Here is a 26915-nt window from a genome sequence, read left to right on the forward strand (position 1 = left end):
TCCAATACTAAGCAGAAATGTCCATGCCCTGGTGGGTGTCCAGCCCCCTAGAAGTGGGTGAGGGAGGGTGAGAATTGCCTGAACCCAAAAATCTTTGTGTGGCTGGAGCCAGAAGACACAGTATAAAACAAAGCTGTAAATAAACCTCAAAACCTTCCCCATTTTTGTTTTGTTGTTGTTGTTGTTGTTTTGGTGGGGTTTTGTTTTGTTTTTGCCTAAAACCTGCCATTAGCTGTAAGGCAGTGCGGCTTGCGTGGGCGGGTGGATTGAATGTCGGTGTGTTCCAAAATGCTTCTGAACAGAAATTCCTCCAGGACCCTGCCTTGTCTAGTGCACTGTAGCGTCCTGAGCAATATTAAGGAGCAGAAGGGGTTTGCAGAGAAGCCTAGAGCCGTCTTTCTGTTTGTCGAGAGCAGCCCGCCCACCAGGGTGAAATCCTGCCTGCGCCTCCTCTCCCCGTCGCTCCGCCCAACTCGCGATCGGATTTGAAAACTAGATGTTAGAGTGCAGACCTGCTTTTGCTTTGTAGCTCATCTGCAGGTATCTAAAGCCCAAGGGTAGAGCCCCGTTTCCTCCTGGACCCTGCTTGTTGACTGTATCCTCATTGAACCAGGGGAAGAGCAGGTCATAAAAAAGAGCCTTGTTATAGTGCCGTCTCTCGTAGTCCGGGGTGGCACTGAATTATTTTGCACTGAAGTCAAATGCTATGGGAGTTATTTACTCCTCTAATAAACAAGCATAGGGTTGAGAGATATGAGGCCAAGTGCTTCCCAGAATCTGAAAATGATTGCTCAGTTGAGGTTGTTTTTCTTTCTCTGAAGAACACCTTTAGGTGATGGTGTTGTTAAGGCTATAATCTTATTTTACAGCCGAATTCCCTCTTTTATAATCAGCACATTTTTTTTTTTGGACAGTATGATTTGCCTTCAGTGCGGGATCTGAGCAGGTTTGGTCATTTGCTTAGAGAAAAAATGAACTCAGTGTATGAGCTTTAAGGGTTTTCTTCGCCCAGCAACATGCTGGCAGGTCGTGTTACCCTGAATGGTAGCACTGTGCGTGGCTTGTTGACTGAATACACGATCATGTCTGAATGTTAGGACAATTTATCATCTCCTTTGGAGAAGCACAGAAATTTCACTGATGGTGTGTGAGGCAAGGAACTAGCTGTGGGCCCACTGATGCATCTATTCAACAGCAGGTTGAAATCCCAAGGGAGCGTCAATTACCAAGTTAAATGCAGTTTCTATTTTAAGCTAGAGACTGCAAAGCAATGGGAGAATGCCACATTGCCTTCTAAGGGAAGTTTTAATTGATCAACCTGTGGTCTTTGAATCCAAATGAGCTGTTTTCATTCCCCTTGAAACTTTCCACGTCTTATCTCAGAGGGGGGGACCCTAATTCTAGGTCAGCCCAAGAGTGTAGGAGAGGGAGTGTCACAGGATAGCACAGTCACATCCCGCTCCTTCTGGGGACCTAATCATAACAGGAGGCTTTGTGTAAATCCTCTAACTGCTCTAGTTCAAAATGAGCCATACATTTGGGTAATTATCATCCCCCTTGCCCTGGGCCTCACTTTAAAAATTCTACTGTGTCATTCAGCTACTCAGGAAGTAACCTTGGAAGCAAAGCTAATTACCCTCCAATCTGTGCTCTCGAAATGTAAAGATCTTAAAAAGTGAGTGGTTGAGAGGATTCTGCAGAGCCTTGCTTGTTCCAGATGGCTTCTGCTCCAGAGGGAGAAGCTTTTCAGGTGTCCTGCGCAGTCCTGGACCCTGTGGGGACTTCTCCTTTCACTCGGGCCTCAAGCATAGAACACAAAATCCCGTCCCGGGGAGGGGAGAGACGCAAGGGGATGTTCTAGGTGAAGGTGCTGTGTTCCCCCCAGCACTCCCTGTGGAGCCTGCCCGAGGTGGGCAGCCAGCTGAGGCGGGTGGAGGGACTATAGTTTGCCCTCAAACATCCTCACCTGTCAGCAGAGTCGCTGATAGTTGGACCTTTTATAGCACGTGCACTAAAAACGCCATTGTACCTGTGCTTGCTTTTAATTACTCAAACCGGTGTTGTTTCTAGTTTTTTCTCTCTCTCTCCTAACAAAACTTCAACTACTTGTACCTTGTTCCGCCCCCACGGAAAAGCTGCATAATAATCAGTTGTTTACAAACCTGTAAGATAAATAATCACACTGCTTCAGTGTGATGTATGAGTTTTTAAAGAGGCATTTAGCATGACACGTGTGAATTTTTAAAATTATAACTTCATTGAAAATAAAATCTGTCTTTCCCTAGATTATATGTACTGTCCAATGACTGATAGACTATGGAACTTGCTAAATCCCATAAAGTGAATTTGAGTCTTAACAAAATAAAATACATATTAAGTGAAAAACTTTTTAAAAATACATTGAATTTGTCTAATGACTCTGGTCTCTATGCTGCAAATTTGACTTGGGAGACTGCATTAAAATATGAAGACGGTTTTTATAACATGAAACCAGAATTTAATTTTGAAACTGAACATGGATCATTTATATATAAACAAAAGGAACACTGGGGCAAATTTTGTAACCCTACCCAACTACCCTAATTAGGAAGGAGTGGAAGGCCTGAGGCAACACGTCACCATATTACTTAGGATCTGTTCTGTTGACAGATGATGATCTGGTATATTTTGTTCTGCTTGATATTCCCCGCCCCGTATGTCTACATTAGATTTAGATCATCAGGCTAAGCCACAGCCCAGCGAGGTGCCTGGGACCCACGACCAGGTGGGCGCCCTTTCACAAAACCTAAGCTCATCAGGCACCACCTTAATCTGCAGCCAGTCACGTGTGTGCAATAATAGCCCTGCTTTTGGAAACCTATCTCTACGAAACAGAAAAGCTAAAGACTAATTTGTGCTTGGGATGTTTGAAAGGACATCTGGTTTTTTTGTAATGGCAGGCAGTGAAGTGAGGAAAAACGTCATGGTGTTGGGGTGTCTGCCTACCAAGTGGGTGATACACTTGTCTCTAAAATGGTGTGATCTCGAGAACCTGGTCCCTCAAATCTTCGTATTGTGACGTTACAGGGGCATCTGGGAAGATGAGCAGACTCTAGAGTGGCATGGCTAATTCTTCTTGGCCTGTGATTGTTTCATAGAGACTCTCCATCTTAGCACCAGGAGACACATTTCATCTTTCTTTGGATAGCTAAGGCATGAGCTGCCCCTCGCTTTCATTCTGATCTCTCAGCTTTACTTTATTGTGCCTTATAATGGACTCTACTCCATCTGGCCAAAGGGAATTTCTGAGCGTCTATGGAAGTAAAATGCACTCACCATAAAAGCTGTCCTTGAAGGAGGAATGTCAGTGATGCCCAGTTCCTCAGGCATTATTTAACTTCATTTGCAATGATAAGTCAGCCATAGCTTTACCCGTGGTCCCCAGTAATTCAGAATGAGAAGCCCCCACTTAGGCAATGTGGAATTTGGTTGGCACGTACATCTCATTTCTATCCATGTGGGGGAATATGTAGCTATCTGAAGATATGAAAATTAACGTAGTCTAGATTCACATTTTACATTTACTCAAATATTTATTTGAACTCATAAAAAGTTTATTGACATAATTTAGAAGATGAAGAACTAAAATACATTCCAAATATTGACCAAAATAGTGTGGGAAGTAGCTCAGAGAACTTTCAATCAAAATCATTGCTATGCATATTGCCATATCCTTCTCCATAGAATCATATCCCTCCTCAAAACCACACCCTCCAAGTGGTGAATTCTTGAGCTGATTTGCTCTGCAAGCTGCCAAACGTGAAGATAAAGTAAGTTGTGCAGCCAACTAGAAGGAAGAGATATAAATGTACAACCAGGACGTTTCTGCTAGAGTCTTAGGCATTCGGGAGGTACATAATCTTCATACAAATATATAAAACTTTTCAGTGAGCTATTTTCATTTGAATCCATTCTCTTACTCTTCAATTCTTCACATCAAGCCTGCAAAGGAAAAAGCAAAGGAACCGTTAGTTTAGTTTCCATGAGATACTTTTAGGGACAGCTTGTAAATCAATATGATAGGTACAAGTCAAAATTGAAGGCCTCATTTTCACTTGAAAACTTCATTTCTCGATTCCATGAAGGTAAAGTGAACTATGAGTAGAAGGTGTGACCATCAACTCTGGCTCTAGTGATCTGAGTAATTCTAAACTAAAGGAGGATGGCCTCCTTCTGAAGGACTAGACTATAATGCCGACCTTAGGATTATGACTTGCAAGACCTTTGGTGCCTTGGTAAATTTGCATTCATGGCTCCCATCCTCCACCCCTCCCTAGAGCCACCCCCATTGCCGTGTAACTTTTTAGTTTCCTACCGTCATGAGTAGGGTAGGATTCCTCATGCCTGAGGTTAGCCATGTGACTTGCTTCGGCCAACAGAATGAGGTAGAAGTGATGGTGTGACAGTTCTGAGCCTGAACCGCAAGAGGGATCACGTGTTTTGGTTTTCCCTCCTGCACGTCTGCCATTGCCACAAGTAGGGTATGCCAGGCTTGCCTGCGGGTCCCCGGAGAAGGATGGGCAGCATGTGGAGCAGAGCCCCCAGCTGACACCGATACGTTAGTGAGCCCAGCCTAGATCAGCTAAGCCACAAACACATGAGCCAGAGTGATAAATGCTTTTGTTTTAAGGCATTGGATTTGGTGACAGTTGGTTATGCAGCCATAGCTAATTGATACGGTGCCATTTCTTTTAAAGGCTCTTGCAGTGCCGAGATGGTTGAACATTATTCACCCATTTGTTTTCCATTATTCTTTGCTGCCTTTTCTTGCATGTTTTACTTATGTGGATGGGCTGAATCTTTTCTAAGAAATAGAATGCTTACTTTTTTTTAGTACCAATGGCTGTAGAAACAAAGCTCCACAGACAAGGATCCCCCCACCCCTGCTGAGGCAGTCACTATGACTTGGCTCTCTCCATATCCATTCACAATCCCCTTCTCCCTTGCTTTTCTCTACTACAAAGGCTGGTAGCCAAATACTCTCTTTCCCAGTCTCTCTCATGGCTTGGGGCAGCCATGTGACCCAGTTGTGGCCACTGAGCCCCGAGGAGAATTCTGCAGCAGAGGTCTTTTAGAAAGTTTTGCTTTCCTGTGTATTTCTTTAGAGATTACAAAGCCTGTTGCATCACTTAACATTTATATAGCATTGCTGTGATGCAGGTTGTATTATACTCATTGTTGAGATGAAACACCTAGAGGTTCAAAGAGCCAAGTGAGTAGCTCAAAGTCTCATAGCTGGTAAAGAGAAAAGCTGGGATTTGAATTCCTGTGTCCTGACTGTAGGGCTCCTTCCACTCCGCTAACGGGAAGGTTTGGATGGTTCTTGAACCGGAGGGGAAGGTAGGAAGGCATCACTGACTGCAGAACTGAAAATGTTACCAACAGCCGTCAGCACTGGCTCACGTATTTTTTCTAGCATTTATTTCTCTTTTTTAGAAACTCAATTTTTAGTCCAGGTCATTCACCAGGAAGAAGCAAGACACCATCTCCTTCCCAGCCCAGGATTTCCTGGCTGAAATGTACTTTGTTGACCAGCAGCTTCCCAGCGTCACCAGGGCGCCCTCCTCCCCATGCCAGTCTATTTCTCCCTCGCGCACCCTGAACCGAGTCTGTTGGACACTCACTGCTTGTGTAACGTGATTCAAGCCTTCAGGCCACTCCCTCTTGCCTGATAACTTTTGACTAAAATCCTCCCCTCCCCCCATGGCTCTCCACATCATAGGCTGCAGTGTAATTAGTTGCCTATATGCATCCTCTCTCCCCGCTCTTCTCTTTCCCGCCATAGCTGTCCTGCCTCTAGGCCGTGACCTTCTGAAGGGTATGAACATGCCCTATTCGTTTTTGCATCCCATTTCCTATCATGGCACCTGACACAAAGCGAGAGCCTAGGGATTGGTGAGGTGGAGCGCTGGAGGGGTGAGAGCAGGACATGAAGTGGGATCGGAGTGCTGGTGAGGCAGCAGGAGTGGGCAAGGGGCCGAAGACGCGGGAAACCGGCAGTGCTGATGAGCTGCACTGCGTCCCCACTGTGCTGTCACACCTGTCCTAGGCCCCAGCCGTAGCCCCATTGTGGCCAGCGTGTGCCCAAGCCATCTTACTGCTGTGGTCACTGTGCTGGGTGACATATGGCCAGTCTGTCTGGCCGGGTGAGAGGCCCAGCACAAGCTGCCCTTGAAACTGAGACACTCCTTGGGCTTCTCTGAGCAGCATGGAAGGGGTGATGATTCACAGTAAATTGTCACTGAAGCCTGTTCTATGAGGTGGCATTTCTCTCCCAAGAAGTGTCCAGACTGTGAAGCCTCATCTGCAACCAGAAATAGGAACTATTTCTATGACAGGCTTGATATGGACTTTGACCCCCACGCATCTGTCTCACATCGGTGGAATTATAGCTATACTGAGAAAGAGAGCATGAGCCATTTGCAGTGACCCTCCAGTGACTGTTTAAAAGCCCTAAGATGCCCCTCGTGACCGGCTTCAGCTTGTGGACCTCTCTGACTTTAAGACCGTTTTGGAAACATAAGGAAACCTTGATGCAGTTTGCCCAGACCACCATGGCCACTGAGATCACCATATTATTTAGGAAAAGCAAATGCACAATTCTTTATGCAGTACTAGCCCCAGGGGAACTGTGCTTCATATGGGGAAGGAGGAACCACTGACTTTACACAGTAACCTCGTTTAATCTACAGAATGAGCCTTGGTCTTCCTTGTAGAAGGAACTGGGCAGGAGGCAGCTGATGGAACAGAGGAGTCACTGCAGTTGTCGTTCTGCAGACCACCCTTCCCTCCCCCAGCTTCCCCTCTCCCTCCCAGATCCCAGGAGAATTTGAGAGGGCCCAGCAGCCCTGGTCACAGGACACTGCTGATGGCCAAGGTCACAGATGGTCCTTCCAGGAGTGCAAGGCCCTGAGAGGACCAGAGTCTCTGTCCTTGGCCTGGTGGGACTCCAGGTGTTCTCAGAACGCCTTTATGTTACCGGAATACCAGAATCCAGGAATTCAGAGACCTGGGTGAGGGCTCGAATTTAAAAATGGGAACAATGGGAAGCGATCCAGAGCTAAAATTGCCCCTGCTGTAAAGCACACTTGTTTGTCAGGGTGCTGGAATGCAAGTGTGTTGGGCGGTGTCCCGGGCCACACTGCTTTGCTGTCTAGACAACAGCTGTCAGCTATTCTCCTGTGTCCTGTTCTCCTGTCGGGGACACTGGTGAGAATGATGGCAAATGCGAGGCCCCCTGTGGAAAAGTCACTCTCCAGCTACTGCACACCCCTTTTGTACCCAAAGCAAAAAAGTTTACATTGGGAAAGGCACACCTTGGCTGGTGCATGGGTGATATGCCAGATATCTCCCGTGTGTCACTCTAGGTCCAGGCTGAGCAGCATGTGATGTTTACACCTTGCCCGACCCATTTATAGCTGCGTTACTCATACTTGGCGCAGCCCCACGCACATCATTTAGGAAATGGAGTCCACTCAACACTGCTCTGCATTTGGTCCTTTAACCAGACACTTGGGGGCGGTGCAATGATTACTTCCTCCTACGTGGTGCTAAATCATAGAGCCATAAACACAGTGGCACTCAAACAAATATGTCACCCAGCACAGTGACCACAGCAGTAATCGAGAGAAAGGCGGTGCCTCGTGTTCCATCTGGTTCCATATGCAATGACTGACCAGGCACCCAGAGCAAACTGGTTGAAGCTTTGGAGTTTGTTAGAGGGCATTTGTGGAGTCCCCTAGAGCTCCTACCACACCTCCACGCCAAGGTCGGGGACACGGGAAGTGCACGGCGTGAAACTGCACCCGGGTAACTCCAAACCCAAGACTATTTTATCCCCACCAGCCACTCATAAAGTAAAAGAAACAAAGCTCTAAGTAAAAACTTCTAAAACTTTTTTCTTAAACTGCAAAATATTCACCCAAATTGGGTTTTGTGCATCATGAAGCCTTTGGTGGCTAAAATAAAAATGGAAATGTTTCTGCCAATAACTAGTAAAAGCAGGGAAGAGCGGAAAGACACAAAAAGCAGGACATTTTTGGGGTAAAATTCTGCTCCTAAAATCCAGAGTCAACAGTGTTACGTGCTGGGTGAGGAGAATTTGAGTGACCTTAAGGAGAAGGCAAATTGCATGTCCAGGTCAAATCATTAAAAATAAGCTCAAAAGGGGTTTTTAAATCCTACTGTATTGAGAGTTCGTTGCCTTGGATATCAAGTCAGGGTCCGGCAGGTGAGACAACATTGAATTTGTTTGCGGAGATCTTGGTGGAATAAGGGGTATAATCCAAGACCAGTCACCACTGGTGGCTGCTCGTTTTGTGGTCAATTTCTCCATCTCTCAGAGCACAGACCTCCCTGTTTCTAAAGGGGCCACGGATTTTACTGGAGAAACACTGGCCCGAGACTTCCTAGCAAAGCAGAGTTCGATAACGCGCAGAGGTAGACAAAGTAATGAACAAGTCGAGTAGACTGCTGTCTTAACAAGAGGTTCCAAAGATGGCAAAACCCTCCTATGTTGTTTAGGCTTGAGCATTTGAGACCTAGGGACAATGGCGCTTACATCAGAAATACCCAGTATCCTCTTAGAACTGTCTGGCACGGTCTCTGGCAGTCAGAGGTCCTGGGACATCCAAACGGAAAAGCAATTTCTTGACATAAAGTTAACATATGAAATAAATGTAGGCCTCCCTGTCTCTCTCTAATAAGACATCCTGGAAAGCACATTGTCACAGAGATCCCCTTAGAGCTGATTGACATTTTGTGTGTTTATTTTTACAGTAACAATTATGGTAGTTAGTGGTCCATAGTCTCAGTATTCAAATTAAAAACCTGGCCGTTGGTACACCATCAGGCAGATATCAAAGCTTTATAATCCTCTAAAATAGTAAAACTGTTTTCGAAGATGAATGGAACTTGAGTTTTCTTATTGCTCCTCCTTTTATAAATTAGGAAATTAGGGAATTCCCTGGCGGTCCACTGGTTAGGACTCCACGCTTTCACTGCTGAGGGCCCGGGTTCAACCCCTGGCCAGGGAACTAAGATCCCACAAGCTGCGCAGCACGGCCAAAAAAAAAAGAGAGAGAGAGAAATTAGGAAATTAAAATCCAGAGGGGTTGAATCCAAGGTGAAGGTCCAAGGTCGCACAGCTAGTTAATGGCTGGTCCAGGACTAAAAGCTTGTCTGGAGCTCTTAGCCCCTACAATAAATCTTTACATGTTGACGGTATTAGAGGCACCTTGCATGAACAACTGATACATAGAAATGTATCTGTAATGTAAAAATAATTTGACTTGGCATTCTTGTACTTGTTCTAATGAATATCCAATTTTAATTTCAAAAGATATTTTTGCCTTGTCATAATTTAGTAGAGTTTTTTTAATATTTTTATAGAGTAAAATGCATAAATCTTAAGTGAACAGCTTCATGAATTTTTTTATGTATGTTTATACCCATGTATGGCTCTTAGTTTTACATAACTCTTAAATACTACCCGGTATGCCAGTAATCTATCATCAAGGTTTTGTTTGTTTGTTTGAGAAATACTAGTTCCAAGAGACGATAAAACAAGTTTCACCTTTGAAAGAAAGGGAGGGGAGGGGAGGGGAAAAAATCTTTCCATGGTCAGATAAATTGAGGAATACGGGGTTAAGCAGAGATAAACCATTTTCTTAGTTTTAGAGCTCCTCAGAGCTTAAATATACAAATATATATTGTGTATATTGGGTGTGAGGATGATATCATGTAGCATTTCAAAATTTACTTGATTACTGAATCATTTATCCAGTTTTCTACTGTTTGTATTCTTTTTCATTTATCATTCATTATAGCACAGATAGTGTGCATACTATTCCATCAGGTGGATATATGAGAGTTGAATTAATCGTAATCCTATTGTTGGACACAGGTTCTTAATCAATTTTGCTATCATAAGTGAACAAACCTTTTCCCACACGTTTTCTTTAGGATGGTGTCCATCAAGGCCGAAGTGGGTTGGAGAACATACAAATCCACAATGGCTGGAACTTTCTCCATTTACTAAGCCCCACACCCTCATCATCTAGACTGGCATAGTGCCTGCTGTACAGAAGACAATATCTGTTGAGGGAATGAGCAAGTGTCCATTTCATGATCATTTTCCCACTTATTTTTGTGAATATTACAAGAGAAAAATTGCTAACTCTTTTTTTATTGAGTATCCCCCTTTGAATACTAGTGAGGCATATTTTCTCATGGCTTCTCTACTAATTATACATCTACTTCTGTGAATTGTGAGTTCATTTCCTTTATTTATCTATTAAGGTGTTAATGTTTTGCTTCCCAGTTTGCGTGGGCTCTTTATACAATTGTACACTTCATGCAAAACAGTTTTCTTGATAGAGTTCACCATTTAATGTTTGGGGTTTTTTTTTTTTCAAGTACAGAATTGATTTTTAATTAGCAAGATTTTGAGGGATGATTTTGATGGCTCTTCTTTAAAAAGCTATCTGGGCAAGCTTAAATCAATGCCCTCTTTTTTTTCCCCAAATCATTCCAACCATTATTTTTAAAGTTAGTTATAGCCAAATCCTCCCTTTTGAAGCCATCATCAAAGGCCTTTAATTTTATCACCTTAAAAGTGATAAGAGGGGACTTCCCTGGTGGTGCAGTGGTTAAGAGTCCGCCTGCCAATGCAGGGGACATGGGTTCGAGCCCTGGTCCGGGAAGATCCCACATGCCGCGGAGCAGCTAAGCCCGTGTGCCACTACTGAGCCTGCGCTCTAGAGCCCACGAGCCACAACTACTGAGCCCGCGTGCCACAACTACTGAAGCCCGTGCACCTAGAGCCTGTGCTCCGCAACAAGAGAAGCCACCGCAATGAGAATCCCGCACACCACCACGAAGAGTAGCCCCAGCTCGCAGCAACTGGAGAAAGCCCGCATGCAGCAGTGAAGACCCAACACAGCCAAAAATAAATAAATAAATAAAATTAAAAAAAAAAAAAAAAAAAAAAAAAAAAAGTGATAAGAGGTCAAAAAAGAAGGATGTTCATGGAAAGAAAAGCATCGCCTTGGAGATGTGGGGTCTTATTTAGAAGCTGTGGTAAATCACTCCTAAAGTTGGGGAGGGGGGTGAGTTTTTTTAAACCCCCCAGAACAGGAGCTCAAACTTGGCTACACATTAGAATCATCTGGTGAGTTATTAAAACTTCCGAGGCCCAGGCTGCCCCAGAGCAATGACATCAGCGTCTCTGGGGGTGGGCTCAGTATTTTTTAAAGCTCCCAGGCCTCTGATGTGCAGCCAAGGTTGCGAACCGCTGGCCTAGAAGCACTTCTCAGACTTTAATGTCCAGAGGAAGTACTTGGTGATCCTGTTAAACTGCAGATTCTGACTCAGGAGGCCTGGGATGGGGCCTGAGGTTGTACATTTCTAGCAACCTCTCAAGGGATGCTGTTGCTGTTGGCCCATGGACTACGCTTTGAGAATCGAGGGTCTAGAGCAGTGGTTCTCAATGAAAGGGATGGTATTTTGCCCCCCAGGGGCCATTTGGCGATATGTGGAGACATTTTTGGTTATTAAAACCAGGAGGAGGGAGTGCCACTGACATCTAGTGGGTAGGGCCAGGGATGTGCTAAACAGCCTACAGGCCCCAGGACAACCCCCACTCCAAAGAGTTATCTGGCCCAAATGTCAATAGTGCTGAGGGTAAGAAACCCCACTCTAGAGAGGGCTGGTTCTGTGAACGAAAATGATCCCAAACCTGAGCTGGAAGGCTGTCTGCTCTGGTGTGATGAGTGGTCCCTTCTGAGAAGCATTTCTGATAAAACATACGAGTGATTTTTTTCTGATCAACTTTAATGAGATTAAGAGCCCCTTGTGGGAAATTAGATTTACCTGCCTCACTAAATTAGCCTTGTGACAGAGTTTAAAGACCACTTGTACCCAGTCTAACAGTGTTATCTAACCACATTTTTTCCTATTCCAAGTTTTTGAACTGGCTTTTTGAAGCCTCTTTAAGCAGCTTTGAAATAAAGCTTTGACATGTGCTGGCAATGAATTCATCAGAGAAATTGCTTCAACACCATTTGCCTTGCCAGCCTCCAAGCTGCTTTCCAGGTGGACCCTGTCTATAAATTCAACTGTTTACTGAGTGCCTTCTGTGGAGACATTGTAGTGCAGACTCTGCTTTCAGATCCCAGCAATCCTACTTTCTAGCTGCTTCACCTTGGGTAAGTGTTCTATTAAGTACAGGGAAGTAACAGTACCAAACTCCCAGGGCTGTTGTGAGGATAACATATTAAAGTGTTCAGCAGAGTGCTTCCCACATAGTAAATGCTCGATAAATGTGAACTGTTACTATTACTCCAAGCTGAAGACCCAAAAAAGTTTATAGATCGATGTGCCTGTCCCCCTCCTCTGCCGTCCAAGCAAGACTGAGTCTTTGTTGTCTTGGCGTCAAGCTCTTTGGGGTGATGGTTGGTGGAGGTCTAAATGGGCGGAGAGCACTGAAAGTAGTGAATTGAGTTGAAATTACAGAAAAAAGAAGGGCTGGGGCAATCGGATAACCGGATTCTGGGGAAAGAATGAAGAGACATTTGGGGTAAGAAGTCTCTAGGATGAAGGACTTTCAGGCTGATAATGAATCAAGAATGTTTACGTCACTTTACAATGTTAATCATAGGTGAAAATTTGCATTCCTTTTTGACACTGCTTTCAATGATCAATTTATGTTTCTTTTGGAGGAGGCTCTGTGCTTAAATGGTCTTAAAGGTGGAAACCAGATGCCTGGTTTTATTTTGGTTACATTACATGCCAGAAAATGTATTAGGTAGGCACTGTGGATACACTAGTGGGCAAGTTATCCCCCTTCATGGAACTGAACATCTAGAAGGAAAGTCAGACAAGAAAATAAGTGATGGCAATCTATTCCTCCATGGTGATGGGTGCAGCTGTGATGGGACAAAGGCAGCTGTGGATGCTTTATCCAGTTTAAGGGGCTATGGAAAGGCTTTTCCAAAATTGTATTTAAACTGAGACCTGAATGATGGGTAGGAGTTAGCCCGCTCATGGGTAGGGGAGGAGAGAGATTGGAAAATAATATTCTGAGCATGTATAAAAGCCTAGAGTCAGCATGACACCTCCCTGAACTGGCTTGGAGCAAGGGATGCCCTGGGTGGGCAGAAATGCCAGTTGGGAGAACCTGGTGCGTCTGAGCCAGTTAGTGCAGGCCCTGGGGGCAGTGGGGAGCCACTGAGGCCTGTCCTGCAGGGCCGTGACATGATCACTTTTGTGTTTTTACTTTTTAAAAAACCTGTTTACTGCAGGGCTCTGGTGACGAAAAACAAGGGAGAAAAGGCTTTAAGGAGTGAAGGGCAGAGGTCACTCTGACAGCTGTGGGCTATTAATGCTCCGATTGTTCGGTGAGGTCATGTGCGTGGCAGCAACAAGCATGGTGGATGAATGGAGTTTGCAAACCTTCTTTCAAGGTGAAAGAGGGGTCAAACATTTCAGAAACTCACAGCACTTATCCAAGGGCTCTCGCCTGAGGATTGAGAAAGGCAGCCCCTCACCATCAGCAAAGGCCCAGGGACTCCCCACCGAAGGATCTCTGCTCCAGATCTCAGACTTCCAGCAGGGGCTTAGGAAAATTCCCACGGGCCTCCCACTTTACTTGGAGAACTAAATACGAGACAAATCACAAGTGACCACAGACTGCCAGGCGGGCTGTCACCTGGCAGTGCGCAGTATTTTGTGGGCTAGGAAGAATCTGAGCTTAAACAAAGCAGAAATGGACAGTTTCTCCGATCCCATGGCTTAATTTATTGAACAGGGGAGATAAGCCTTGGGAGGAAGAAGGACCCATTCCTAATGATTTAACCATTAATAAAGCCCTACTATAAATGGAACTCAGGAGAGAAGGTAGCTTGTCAGAGGGCGAAGGAGTGGGCCCCATTAGGCAAAATAGGTCAGGCAGGGAGAAAGTCGTCCTGTCTCCTGATAGTTACGTTGATCAGAGATGACAAGCCTTGTTGTTTTTTAACTGTTTGAAAAGGGATAGAGAATAAGAGGTTTCTTTCTGGTTGGTGTCCTTCTTAGAAGATGGCTGTTTCAAAGAGGATCCTGAAAAGAGAAGAACTGATAGTATTTATCACAGTTTTGAGTTTTGTGCTTAAGAACCTGTGTGTATGTGTTTTCAGAAACATAAGTTTTTACCGAAAAAAATTCTGTGCTTCTCCTAGGGAGTCCCTATGGCTGATCACTGTCTTTCATTTGGGATTAATGAAACAGCAACTCCTAAGGAGGGTGGCCTTTCCACTGATTTTTGGTGTTACTCTCTGCTTTTTTTCCACCCTCGGAAATCAAGAGAGAACAGGAAAACTACCACAATAGGAGAACAAAGCGAGGAGAGGGAGTAGTACACAAGCTAAGATTTGTCCCTCCAGCCCTGACTTTTTAGTTTACTTCTGGATTTGCCCTCCCTAAGAGGTTCCACTTTCTTCTCCTTCCTTTTGGAGCACCTCCTCCCTAATGACTCAAGGAAGTGAAGAAAAACGTTTCCCAAGTGCTCAGAGTTTGCACTTTGCTTATATGTTGTCTGGTTTATAAAAGCTTCTGCTGTTAAAAACATCATGGAAACTGGCTTCACATTTGGAAATAATCTTTCTAATCTCCCCAAAGATAAACAACATTTGGTGTTTTAAATAAATACAAGAACTTGTGGATGGTGAGGATCAGTAAGGTTAAAAGAAAAGCAAATACTGAAATGTTAAGGCTGTGTGACTTTGGGCAAAACCTCACTTCTCCAGACCTCAGTTTTCTCATCTGTAAAAAAAAGAAAAGAAAAAAGAAAGAGGGGTAGGCTGCTGTTTAGGCATCCTCCCAGATGGCCCCCAGTGAGTCTTGCCACCTGGCATTCTTACCCTTGTATAGACCTGTCCAACACCAAGTAAAGCTGACTTGTGTAATCAATAGCATATTACAGAAATGACAGAGTGTGACTTCCGAGACTGGGTCATAAAAACCAATGCAGCTTCCGCCTTGCTCTCTCTTGGATCATTGGCTCTGGGGGAAGCCACCTGTCATGTTGTGAGGGCACTCAAGCAGCCTAGTGGCGCCAAGGCCTCCTGATAACAGTCATCACCAATCAGCTAGCTGAGTGTGCCAAATTAAAAGTGGATCTTCTGGTCCTAGTCAAGGGTTTAGATGACTGCAGTCCCAGCCAGTATCTTGACAGAAACCTCATGAGGGATGCCAGCCAGAGCCATGCAGCTCAGCCACTTCTGAATTCCTGACCCACAGAAACTCTGAGATAATATTATTCTTTTAAGCTGCTAGGTTTGGGGTAATTTGTTATACAGCAATATATAACTAATACGGTTGCCTTAAGCCAAGTCCAGCTCTTATATTTTATATGTCAATGAATAGGTGTTATTTCTGGGAATCATGAAAAATTGGCATTTCATTTATGTCAAAAACCAGATCCTAGCTGCACGGTAGGACTGTATTGCTTCAGGCATTTCTAAAAAGATGAGTAGCCAGTCTCTAGGGACCTGGCATCCTGAGAACTCATGGATTCAACTTTGTGGAAGCAGGCCAACACAGCTGGCTGACCTTGAACCAAAGCTTACAGTACGATAGTTCAGCACCCAGCAATTAGTCCTTAGCACATTGTACCAAAAACGTATCCCACTTATATTATGTTTACACTCAGACACTGAACTTGTTAAAAGAAACTTCAGTGGAATGGGGACTTACCTGGGCTCTGTTCTTAATGAGTCACTCCAAAGGGTGCAACTGGGATTATTTGGAGGGAACAACACCCGTAGCAGTTTTTAGTGTGAGATGAATTGGGATAGGGGTTAAAAGTTGCTGAGTTTATGGTTAAACTCAAGTAACTCTCCAGGGTGGGGGGGTATAGAGAGGACCTCTGCATGGGCCTGGACCTTGGTTAGACTAAGTGGCATCGATGGTGCCCTGACCTGTGAGAATATGACTCTACGTATCTTGGGATAGACACACATCACGACAGTAACAAGGCACAGCACACTCACTAGGGGGAACCAGCGTGTCTTCAGCCCCTTCTAAGCCCCTCTAAGCTATTTTTTGGACTCATGTGGCAGTCTGGATAACTTAGTATCTCTTCCCCATGTCCTGTCCCAAACAGAGGCTGTGGCTCACCACTGGATCACCCTCTGAATAAATGTACATATATGCTGCATGGCTTTCCAAGAACGTGTGGCTTTTTTCCATAGTTAGAGACTTTCATCCCAGCCACCTTGACATTCAACCGAAGAAATACTTTTCCAAACAAGAAAGATTTCAGTTTGGTTTGTCCGTGGAGGATCTGAGAAACATTTTCTAACTCAGTCCTTCTGACCTGAGTTGCACATTAGACTGACTCACCCAGAGGTCTTGTGAAACATACCCCTCCCTCAAGGAATTATGGGTCGGGGTGGGGCGTCGGCAAGTCCAGGTGATCCTAGTGTGCAGTCAGCACTGTGGATGGCCTAACTGTACCCAGCAACTTGCTGCTGCCTGACTCCAGGACTAAGATAACTAGAATAAAAATAAGTGATTCTCACCCAAAGCCCAAGGCTGGACAACTCAGTTGTTCAGAAACTGGCTTCAGTTCTTACGCCATAATATTTGAGAAAAGCTATACAACTGCCTATCAATTAGCCAGGTAGCTGGGATCCTGGTCCTGTCTTGTATTGGACTTTAAAGATGTTCAAATTTAGAACGTCTTCTGTGTTTTATTTCCACTACCTGGACATCCATAACAGTACGCTTGAATGAAGATGATCAAACCTGGCTTTTTGGTCTCTGCATATATTTGAAACTTGGCGAGGCCTTCCTTAGAAATATTTCTATAGAGATTGGAAAAGTGACTCCTCTTCTTTCTTCCCAACCGCTGCATCCAGAGGTCTCTGTATTATTGCTTACAATTGCATGTGAATCTAAAATTATCTCAAAATAAAAAGTTTAAAAAGAAAACCAGGTTGCGGGGTACATTTGGCCCCTGGGCCCTGGTTTGCCAACCCTTGGACTGTAGCAGTGTTAGAACTTAACAGTTACAGAAATTAATATTGTATCAGTGAGATTAAGTGACTGTTAGGTAAGTTGATGCCACTAGCATTCCTCATGCATTATTATTAGGATTGTCCTTCATAATTTACACAGTACATTTCACCCCCATGGAACTTTATCTGCCACATGGAGAATCGGCCTGGGGCAATGGTTCAGAGTCAGACAGCCTGGATTTGAATTCTGGCTGCCCCACCGTCTAGCTGTGCCACCTTGGGGAGGTCATGTAACTTTTCTGTGCCTCAGTTTTCTCACCTGTAAAATGGAGCTCTTATGTATACTAACTCATTTAAGAATTACAAGGTAAAGTGCTTGGAACAGTGCCTGACCCTTGGAAGCACTATTATAAGCACTAATGATTGTTGCTTCATTGATGCATTATGTATCTGAATTTCAGCAAGAAAATTTGACCTAGTTGCTCACTATACCTTTGGATACTAGCTGTAAAACCGTGGACCAGATAATGGGATAGTTAGGGGATTTGGAATGTCCAGACCTAAACAATCTAGATTGATGGCTCTAGGTCAGTGGTTCTAAAAGTGTGGCCCCTAAACCAGCAGCAGCAGTCCATGGGTACTTGTCAGAAATGCATATTCTCGGGCCTACCCCAGACCTACTGAATCAGAAACTGGAGGTGGGGCCCAGCAATCTAAGTCTCAGGAAGCCCTCCAGATGATGCTGATGTATGAGAAAGTTTGAGAACCACTACTCTAGGCCAATCTGAAGAGTTTCCATTGCCACAGCCCACAGGATGCTGTCCTTGGTGCTGCCTTGTCCCCACTCTCCTCAAGACCTCAGTTAAATATAGGAACGAGCTTGCTTCTCAAATTAGCAGATCAGAGATGCAAAGCCAGCCTGGAGGAATAACTACACTGTTGGATGCTGGAATGTGGACCTGAAATGATCTCAGTCGGTTGGAAGTGCCAGCCAAAATTCGCAAAGTTGTTGTGATTTTTAATAGTGCTTTATTTTTACCTAACGCAAATTTCTAACTCAAGTTTCTTGGCATTTTAACTCCTACATGTTCAGTGAGGTTGTCAGCAGTGATGGTGGGTATCCAGGCACCACATTTCTAGTTAGCACCATGGCCAGGACTGTAGGATTGCAGCAGGTTGACCCTGAGTACAGGAGCGAAGCCCTGCCCAACACCTCTTGGCATTTCATAATTTGATCACCTAGTGAGAAAGGGTGCCAGCCAGGAGAAAACACAGTCTGCAGTCAATTATGAAGGGATGGCAACGAGATGGTGGGGAGATTCGGGATCATTCTAATGCAGCTGTATTTGCCATCTGTTCTGGTCTCTGAGCATTATCAGCTGTTTTGTCTTATCTGGGCCACATGCCCTTCCCATGCACTGGGATTCCCTGCCAGCCAGGGACTCTAAGACCAGCTCGGTGGTGTAGCCTGCTCCTGGCAGTGGAAGCAGGTCTATAATTGGCCCATAATTGGATTCGATTTGGCTCAGAATGACTCCCAGGCTGTCTCTCCCCTGACAGATAACCAGCAGTAAACTTCGTATATAATTCTGCAGGGAATCTGGGATGCCATTTCTTGGCTGTTGCTGACAATGGAGAGCTTTCCAGAAGAGTTGACCTTTAGGGTAATGATTTGGGGCTATCTTAAAGTGAAGTTTTCCCCAGGCTCATTGGTTTGCCACCTGGTCTTTCTGAAATTAAGACATTTCAACCAGATTTTCAAATTCCATGATCAAATATGTGTGTGTGTGTGTGTGTGTGTGTATATATAAATGATACAGTATGTTTTTTTAATTAGGCAGCAAGAAAACAGTAAATAGAAATGGAAATTGAGATAGTACCTTTCCTTTGAAATATATGTATAGATCTAAGTGGGTAGCTTAATCCTAGCTCTCTTTCTCTGTCAGTGAGAGAAGTCCCTCTGGGTATAAGCAGAGCCATTACCTGTCCTGTTCTGGACCACAGCACAGTTTGTAACTAACCCCTCCTTGGCACCTGCTGCACACTGCATTGGTGGTCCTACTTTTCTGATTAAAAGGGATCACACTCATTTTCTACAGATGGACTTGACTAGACTTAATTAATAATTAGTCTTAGAACAAACTTCCTCTTGAGGGACATGACGATACATCCCACAATCTTCCACCCTGGGTGAAGCTGGAAGTCACATAAGAATGAACTGCAAATTCGATTCCTGCCCTACCTGTCTCATGGAACTGTTGTGAGCCTTGAAAGAGAAGGAACACAGAAGTATGGTGGAATTCTTAAAATCAAGGGCAAGGGCTTGTTAATACAAGTAGGTTCTAGTTAAAAGATGAGATTTAAAACTTGCCATAAAACTCCAAATAAACCTCTGTTTCCTCATTGCCAAGTTCATGACTCCCCCTAAAGTGGCCATTTCACAGAGTCTCCAAGCTGCCATGTTATGTGGCACCTGTTTTTATTACTGACTGCCTACCTGTTTCACTCTTATTACAAAGTAGACATGACTTAATTGTCAAATTAAGTAACATCAGAAAGAGGCAGAAAACACTCCTGGAGAATAATAAGATGGGGAGATTGGATGTGAATGGGGCATAAGCCAGGACAGGATGTCATGGAGCAGACACAAGGGCACTTCTGGATGTTTAGATCGACATGGATCTTGTTTTAGTTTCTGGACCAGACTTCAATAGTACACAGTCTGTGTACAAAAGATTACTAAAAAGATGAGATGTCTCTTTTTTTGGCCATCAAGCCCGTTCAAAATGCTCAGTAAAATGGTGTCTGAAATGCATTGTTTCACTTCTCCTTGATAGTAAGAGAATGGCAGCTTGACTCTTTAAATATTTCTTTAACTGATTTTCTTCAGTGAAAGATCAGAAATTGCAAACTGGACATATTTGGTAGTTAAAAGTGGCTGGGGAGGGGGTAGAGATCCCTTGAAGTCTCCAAAATCAAATGAAAGTGCTGAAGTGAAATGCTTGTCATTTTGCTGGCTTTGGAAATAGGAGCTGCTGCAGGTTTTGAAAAATGGGACTGCAGTGCCTCCTCCAGGAGAAAGGTGGTAACTTCAGGTTAGAAATCATCTCAGGAATGCTTCAAGGAGGGGTCCTCCCAGGTACTTAAAGGGTCTCAGTGAGCTCAGATTAGTCACAAACAATTAATGAGTTTTCTTTTTCAGTGAGCTTTTTCATATTCCCTGGGGAAATATGCAGAGCCACTCTTCAGAGAGTATTTCATTTAAAAACCAACCAACCAACACTTGGCCTTGGAAGAAAGGGGCTGAGAGCAGAGGGCATGGGCAAGTTGTGGGGACAACAAAGGGAAGGACATTTTCTGGATGTCACTTTGTGCCAGGTGCCCCATCTGAGTCAACTCACTGTCTTTATGGTTGCCTCTGAAGTTCGGGATTATCATTTCTGTTTATAGACGTGGCTCAGAATGGTCAGGAACTTGCCCAAGGTCACAGACTTACTACGTGACGTAGCCAGAAGTAGAGCGCAAGTGTGTCCCACTACATCCAGCACGTCCAGTGCTCAGTGTCTTAAATTAAGTTGGTAACATGCTATCGTTAGTAATAATAATAGCACCCACTGCACTGGAGACTTTGTACACACCATGTATGTTAACTCGGTGTTTCTCACCCTCGACACTCCTGACATTTCTTGTGGGGGGCTGTCCTGCACGTTGTGGGATGTTTGGTGGCATCCCTGGCCTCTACCCACTAGATGCCAATAGTATCCACCCTGCGTTGTGACAACCAAAAATGTCTCCAAACATTGCTCAACGTCCCTTAGGACGTGGAGCGAAATTGCCCCCGTGAGGTAGGCATTTCTCTCATTTTTCAGAAAAAGAAACAGAGTGCTAAGCCAAATCACAGACCGAGCGAATAACAAAACCAGGGCACGAACCTACTCCTGCATCACCTCTAAACTGTGTGCTCTTCAACCTTCTTTCAGTAGGATATTTGTTTTACAACATCCTGTCTAGAATCTCTGTCACTTGTATTCAAAGGCCATGACTTGTTTCTTCCTTCCTGCTGCAGCTGTTATGTGCTAAAGTCCCCTCTCACATTCACACCCAACTAGACTGGGAGTCCCTCGGGGGACATTGTCTTGTATCGCCTACCGTTAGTGTGATAGTGCCTGGCATGGAGTAGGTGCCCAGATGTCCACTTACTAAAGGAGTGAATTCATTCCAGTACTTTAACCCTTCCTGTTCAAACCCAGTTTATTCTGTTAACTTGTTTTATGGAGAAAAAGGTTAATTCGGCCAAAGTAAATTCCAGGTAGCCCAAGTACAAAATGATTAGGAAATGAAAATTAATTGAGTCTGAATAAATGGATGTTTGAACACTCAGAATTTAATAACTCCGTTTGGTAAGTTTTCAGGAACTGCTGCCTCTGGAACTAAAGAGCAGCCATGGTTCCTATCATTTGTATCTAAAATTGGGCGTCAGGCAAGAGCTAGGCAGAAAAATGTGTATGACGTGTTAAGGATTCGGCTGCGCGTGTGACACGTCACGGAAGGAAGTGCCACTGTCCTTTCTAGAAGGCATCCAGGGACTTCTGGGTGGTAAGACAGGCTTGCTTTCTGCTGTTTTTCCAGCAGTCAAGATGAATGGTTCTGAGCAGTCTTTGTGCCACCTGCCTAGTCGAAAACGACTCCAGTCTGTCCGCTGCTTAAAAGAAATTGTCCCTCGGTGAGAAGCCAGTTGACTGTCCCTGCCTGGGATTAAAGCAGCCACCACCACCACCTCGCCATGTGCGTAAAGCCCTAAACCGGAGGGTGTGGAATGATCAGTTCCCGGGCAGGGAGCCGTGGCGAGGGAGTACAAGTTAAATGTGCAAGTCTTGATTTCCCCCTCCTGACTCTTTCTCCTTCTCAAATGCCACAACGTGTGGGGGGAGTTAAAACGACGAGCAGCGTTGTCACGATGCAGCCAAGCCTGATTAGACAGCCTGGAATTCACTTCCCCAGTTTTCTACGTGGGCTGCACACAGCGTGAGAAGGAATGAAAGAAAAGGCTTCATGGGTAGGAGACGGCTGCCTCTTGATGACACAGAGACGCCTGCCAAGCCCTCGCTCAGCCCAGGAGCAAAGGAGGGCTCTGCAGAGGCCTGGCCTTCCTCTGCCGCAGTTTTGTCAGCACTGGGCTAGGGCCGCGGCCACCACTGCTGCTGTTCCATCCCCTCTCCTTCCTCTCCTCCTCCTTCCCTTCCTTTCCTTTCCTTCACCGCCTTGGCCTTTCTCTCAGTGTCTCTCTCATGCTTTCTCTGATATTTACAGACATTAATGAACCCTTCTGTTTGTCCAAGACCCTTAAAGAGAGCAAATTATTTGTGCTTCCAGGCAATATTCTGCCCCTTCACCTGGCCCCGGCTAGACTCCCTGATGTGTATTTGAATCCCCAAAGCTGACAACCTTGGCGCCTGGTGCATGCTTTATGCTCACTAAATACTTGTTCAATGACTGACTGAATGCATGCATGAATTGGATAAATGAATGAGCAAACGAATGAACGAGTAAATAAACCAACATGTCAGAGTTGTGGTGTCACCTCTTTGTGGAGGTGACAGTTTCTGCAGCCTCTTTAAGCCTTTGTTTGTTTTTACTGTGACCTAACGCAGTGAAATATTGGAAAAGCCCAGAAGACTACAGTTAAATAACATTTTTAAAGAATGCAGTGGGTGCTAGTGATTAAAAGGACTGGCTGTGGAGTGCGGCAGATGACAGTTGGCATCTCACCTCCGTGACTTACAGGCTGGATGACTTTGGTCAAGTTACACAAACTCTCTCAGCCTTCTTTTTCCCCATAAATGAAATGGGCATCACAGTATATACTCCATGCAGTCAGCATGAGGAGTAAGTGAAATAATGTATGTGAAGTGCAAGACACAGTGTCAGGTATATCACGAACATATAATAAATGCTAACGATGACAATAAAAATGATGACATTGATGTTAGTGCTGCTGATTACTAATACTTAATGTTTAACATTCATATTTTAAAAGACTTGGTGAGAGACTTCCCTGGTGGCGCAGTGGTTAAGAATCCGCCTGCCAATGCAGGGGACACGGGTTCGAGCCCTGGTCCGGGAAGATCCCACATGCTGTGGAGCAACTAAGCCCGTGCGCCACAACTACTGAGCCTGCGCTCTAGAGCCCGCGAGCTACAACTACTGAGCCTGTGTGCCGCAACTACTGAAGCCCGTGTGCCTAGATCCCATGCTCCGCAGCAAAGAGAAGCCACCGCAATGAGAAGCCCGTGCACCACAACAAAGAGTAGCCTCCACTCACCGCCACTAGAGAAAGCCTGCGCACAGCAACGAAGACCCAATGCAGCCATAAATAAATAAATAAATAAATAAATAAATAATTAAAAAATAAATAAAAGACTTGATGAGCTGCTGAGATAACCTACTGCTTTCTGATACATTTGCGGTGAAAAAATAACCTACCAAAAATAGTTGTGTTTAAGGCCTAATATGTACCATATACCATAAATATATTTAGTTTACCAATTGACAAGAGAATCATATTTAAGAGTGGTTGATTCCTAAGTCTCTGATTAATGTGAAGAGATTATAAATATTGGGCAGTTAATTACTATTCTCTTTTTATTAATGTTTTGATTTCTGTAAAATGCAGTGCATTGATTGCTTGGAAAGGAACGTTTGCAAGTTGGTCCTGACATCAACTTTTCAAGTTGATCAATCAGGGTTACTTAGTCTCAGCACAACTAACATTTAGGACTGGATAATTCTTTGTTGTGGGGGGTGGGAGCTGTCCTGGGCATCGTGGGACATTGACCAGCATCCCTGACATCTCCCCACTAGGTGACAGTGGCAGCCCATACCTCCCTCAAGTTGTGACAACTCAAACTGTATCTAGACATGGCCCTCTGCCCCCAGAACCACTGGGTTAGGGTAATGAGTTCCATTGCATTGGGAGCAGGGCAAGTGCCAGTGGCAACTGCCCTTTAGCCTGTGGAAATCTACCTGCCAGAGTACAAGGTTCTACAAAATTTGGTCCTGAGTCACCTCTGCCTTCTAGAGAGCTGGCCGGAGCAGATGTGCTTCTCTGGGCTCAGATCTGTTCTCACCAATTCCACATCCCTACTGAGAATTCACACACTAGGCCATCCAGATCTCTGTTTTAATAGAAACCATCCAGGTAGCTTCTGTGTGTTTGCTGTAGAGAGGCTCTTAAAGCAACTGCCACGATCAGCTCAAAGGCTCCTCACGTTCGCCCTCAAGAGTACTCTACACCCACACAGGCTGTAACCAGGGCCTAGAACAGTAGCTTTGCCAGGCAGGTTAACAAATGAATAAAACCTTGATGCAGTTCAGAACCACTGCAAAACTCATCTTTATCCTAACCAAGTGGGGAGCAGGAAAAAAAAGAGCATCACGAATCAAAAGAAATGTGGCTTCACTAGAGAGTGAAAAATCTCAGCATAAAACCATTTCCTTCAAACAAAATGAATAGAGCTTCTGTAATTGGGTCAAAGCAGGGAACATTCCAAAACTGAGGACAAAAAATTTCCAGCAAACCACAGAGAAGACATTTGGAGAAATTGTTGGGTAAGTTTAGTTCTGTGTAAAACAATAAATCAGTCCTCCGTCTTCTGGCAGAGGGAAAAGGTTATGAAATCATGATAAGTCAAAGACTATGAAAAATAAATCATCTTAATTCTGAAAGCTACAAAGCAGCATAAAAAATTCTTATGATAGAGAAAGACAAATATTATACGATCTCACTTATATGTAGAATCTAAAATGCACACACACAGTCATAGAAAAGGAGATCAGATATATGGTTACCAGAGGCAGAGCGGAGGAGGGGGAATTGGAGGAAGGTGGTCAAAAGGTACAAACTTCCAGTTACAAGACAAAGAAGTACTAGGGATGTAACATACAACACAACACAGTGGCTATAGCTAACACTGCTGTGTGGTATACAGGAAAGTTGTTAAGAGAGTAGATCCTAAGAGTTCTCATCACAAGGAGAAAAATGTTTTTCTTTTTTCTCCTCTTGTTTCTTTTCTTTTTATTGTATCTGTATGAGATGATGAATGTTAGCTGAACCTATTTCTATAATAATTTCACAGTATATGTAAATCAAACCATCCAGCTGTATGCCTTAAACTTAGGCAGTGATGTATGTCAATTATTTCTCAATAAAACTGGAAAAATATTCTTATGAGAAAATGTGAAGTGGAAAAAGCAAGATTCAAAACCATACATGTGCTATGAATGATGCTCTGTAGGAAAAAAGTAAAAGGAGAACCAGTTCCCATTTATGTGTAGTTATTCTGTACCAGGTGCTATGCCTAGATGTACTTTTTAAAATACTTCTCCCTAATCCTTCACATCTCCCTAATCCTAAACCCTATGAGGGAGACACCATTTTCTGCTTTTTATGAAATGAGGAAATAGAGACATAGAGCTCAAAGTTGCAAAGGTAGAAGGTAATGAGACCAAGTCTTCATGACTTAAAGCCCCATATTGTTAGCAACTTAGTTGTATTGCATTCCATATGTAAACCCAAGGGGAAAACTGGAAGGGAAGATATCAACTTGAGTATTATGATAAATGGTGATCTTACAGGTGATTACTTTTTATTTCCCAGCTTCTATTATGTTGTTACAGTGTTTATATAAATAGATTGTTTTAGCTTATTACATTTTACCATTTAAAAGGGCTGATATTTCCATTCATGCATCAGTTTAATCATTTGCCATTTATGTAGATATGGGTTAAGCTTACTCTAAGATGACAAAGGGCCTGGTTCCCAAATACGGAGCTGCTAAATATTGATTTGATTGGTTGGTTATTGATTTGATTGGTTGGTTATTGATTTGAGATCTTTGTTCCTTTTTAATATAGGCATTTACAACTATTAATTTCCCTCTAAGCACTGCTTTTGCTGCGTGCCACAGTTTGGTATCTTGTATTTTCATTTTCATTTGTCTCAAAGTATTTTCTAATTTCCCTTGTGATTTCTTCTTTGACTGATTGGTTATTTACGAGTGTTGTTTAAGTTCCACGTGTGAATTTCCCAAACTTCTTTCTGTTCTTGACTTCTAATTTCATTCTATTGTAATCTGAGAACATACTTGCCATGATTTCAATCCTTTTAAATTTATTGAGACTTGTTTTATGGCCTAACATGAAACAAGTCCTGGACAATGTGCCATATGTGCACTTGAGAAGAATGTGTACTCTGATGTTGTTGAGTGGAGTGTTCTGCTGATGTCAGTTATATCTAGTTGGTTTATAGTGTTATTCAAGTCTTCTATTTCTGCTATAGACTGAATGTCTATGTCCCCCCACCCCAAATTCATATGTTGAAACTTAATCCACAGTGTGATGGTATTAGGAGGTAGGGCCTTTGGGAGGTGAAAAGGTCATGACGGTGCAGCCCTCGTGAATGGAATTAGTGCCTTATAAAAGAAACCCCAGAGAGCTTCCTTGCCCCTTCTGCTGTGTGAGAACACAGGGAGAAGATGGCCATCTATGAACCAGGAAGCAAGTTCTCACCAGACACCAAATCTGCTGGTGCCTTGATCTTGGACTTCCCACCCTCTGGAACTGTGAGAAATGAATTTCTGTTGTTTATAAACCACCCAGTCTATGGTATTCTTTTATACTGGCCCAAAGAGACTGAGACAATTTCCTTGTTGATCTTCTGTCTAGTTGCTCTATCCATTATTGAAAGTGGAGTATTGAAGTTGCCTGCTATTATTGTTCAGTTGTCTATTTCTCCCTCCAATTCTGTTAGTTTTTGTTTCATGTATTTTGGGGGTCTGTTGTTAGGTACTGAACACACTTCGTCAAGGGTCTGAGTACATC

At 43.9% G+C, this 26915-nt stretch overlaps 1 protein-coding gene across 3 annotated transcripts in view; it reads right to left on the reverse strand.

Annotated features, from left to right (window-relative positions):
* Positions 1 to 3552: 3552 nt before the first annotated feature.
* The window catches only part of SMPX (small muscle protein X-linked), a 52752-nt gene continuing 29389 nt past the window's right edge, over positions 3553 to 26915 (reverse strand). Inside the window, exon 5 of one of the 3 annotated variants that reach the window (XM_036841014.1) lies at positions 3553 to 3981. The gene's annotated coding sequence lies outside the window, so the exon portion shown is untranslated. Of the gene's footprint in view, positions 3982 to 13845; positions 14137 to 25423; positions 25436 to 26915 lie in introns of those variants that run through there. The other 2 variants (XM_036841015.1, XM_036841016.1) reach the window with 2 other exon arrangements.

Source organism: Balaenoptera musculus, chromosome X, assembly GCF_009873245.2.
Source record: "Balaenoptera musculus isolate JJ_BM4_2016_0621 chromosome X, mBalMus1.pri.v3, whole genome shotgun sequence".
NCBI classification, from domain to species: domain Eukaryota; kingdom Metazoa; phylum Chordata; class Mammalia; order Artiodactyla; family Balaenopteridae; genus Balaenoptera; species Balaenoptera musculus.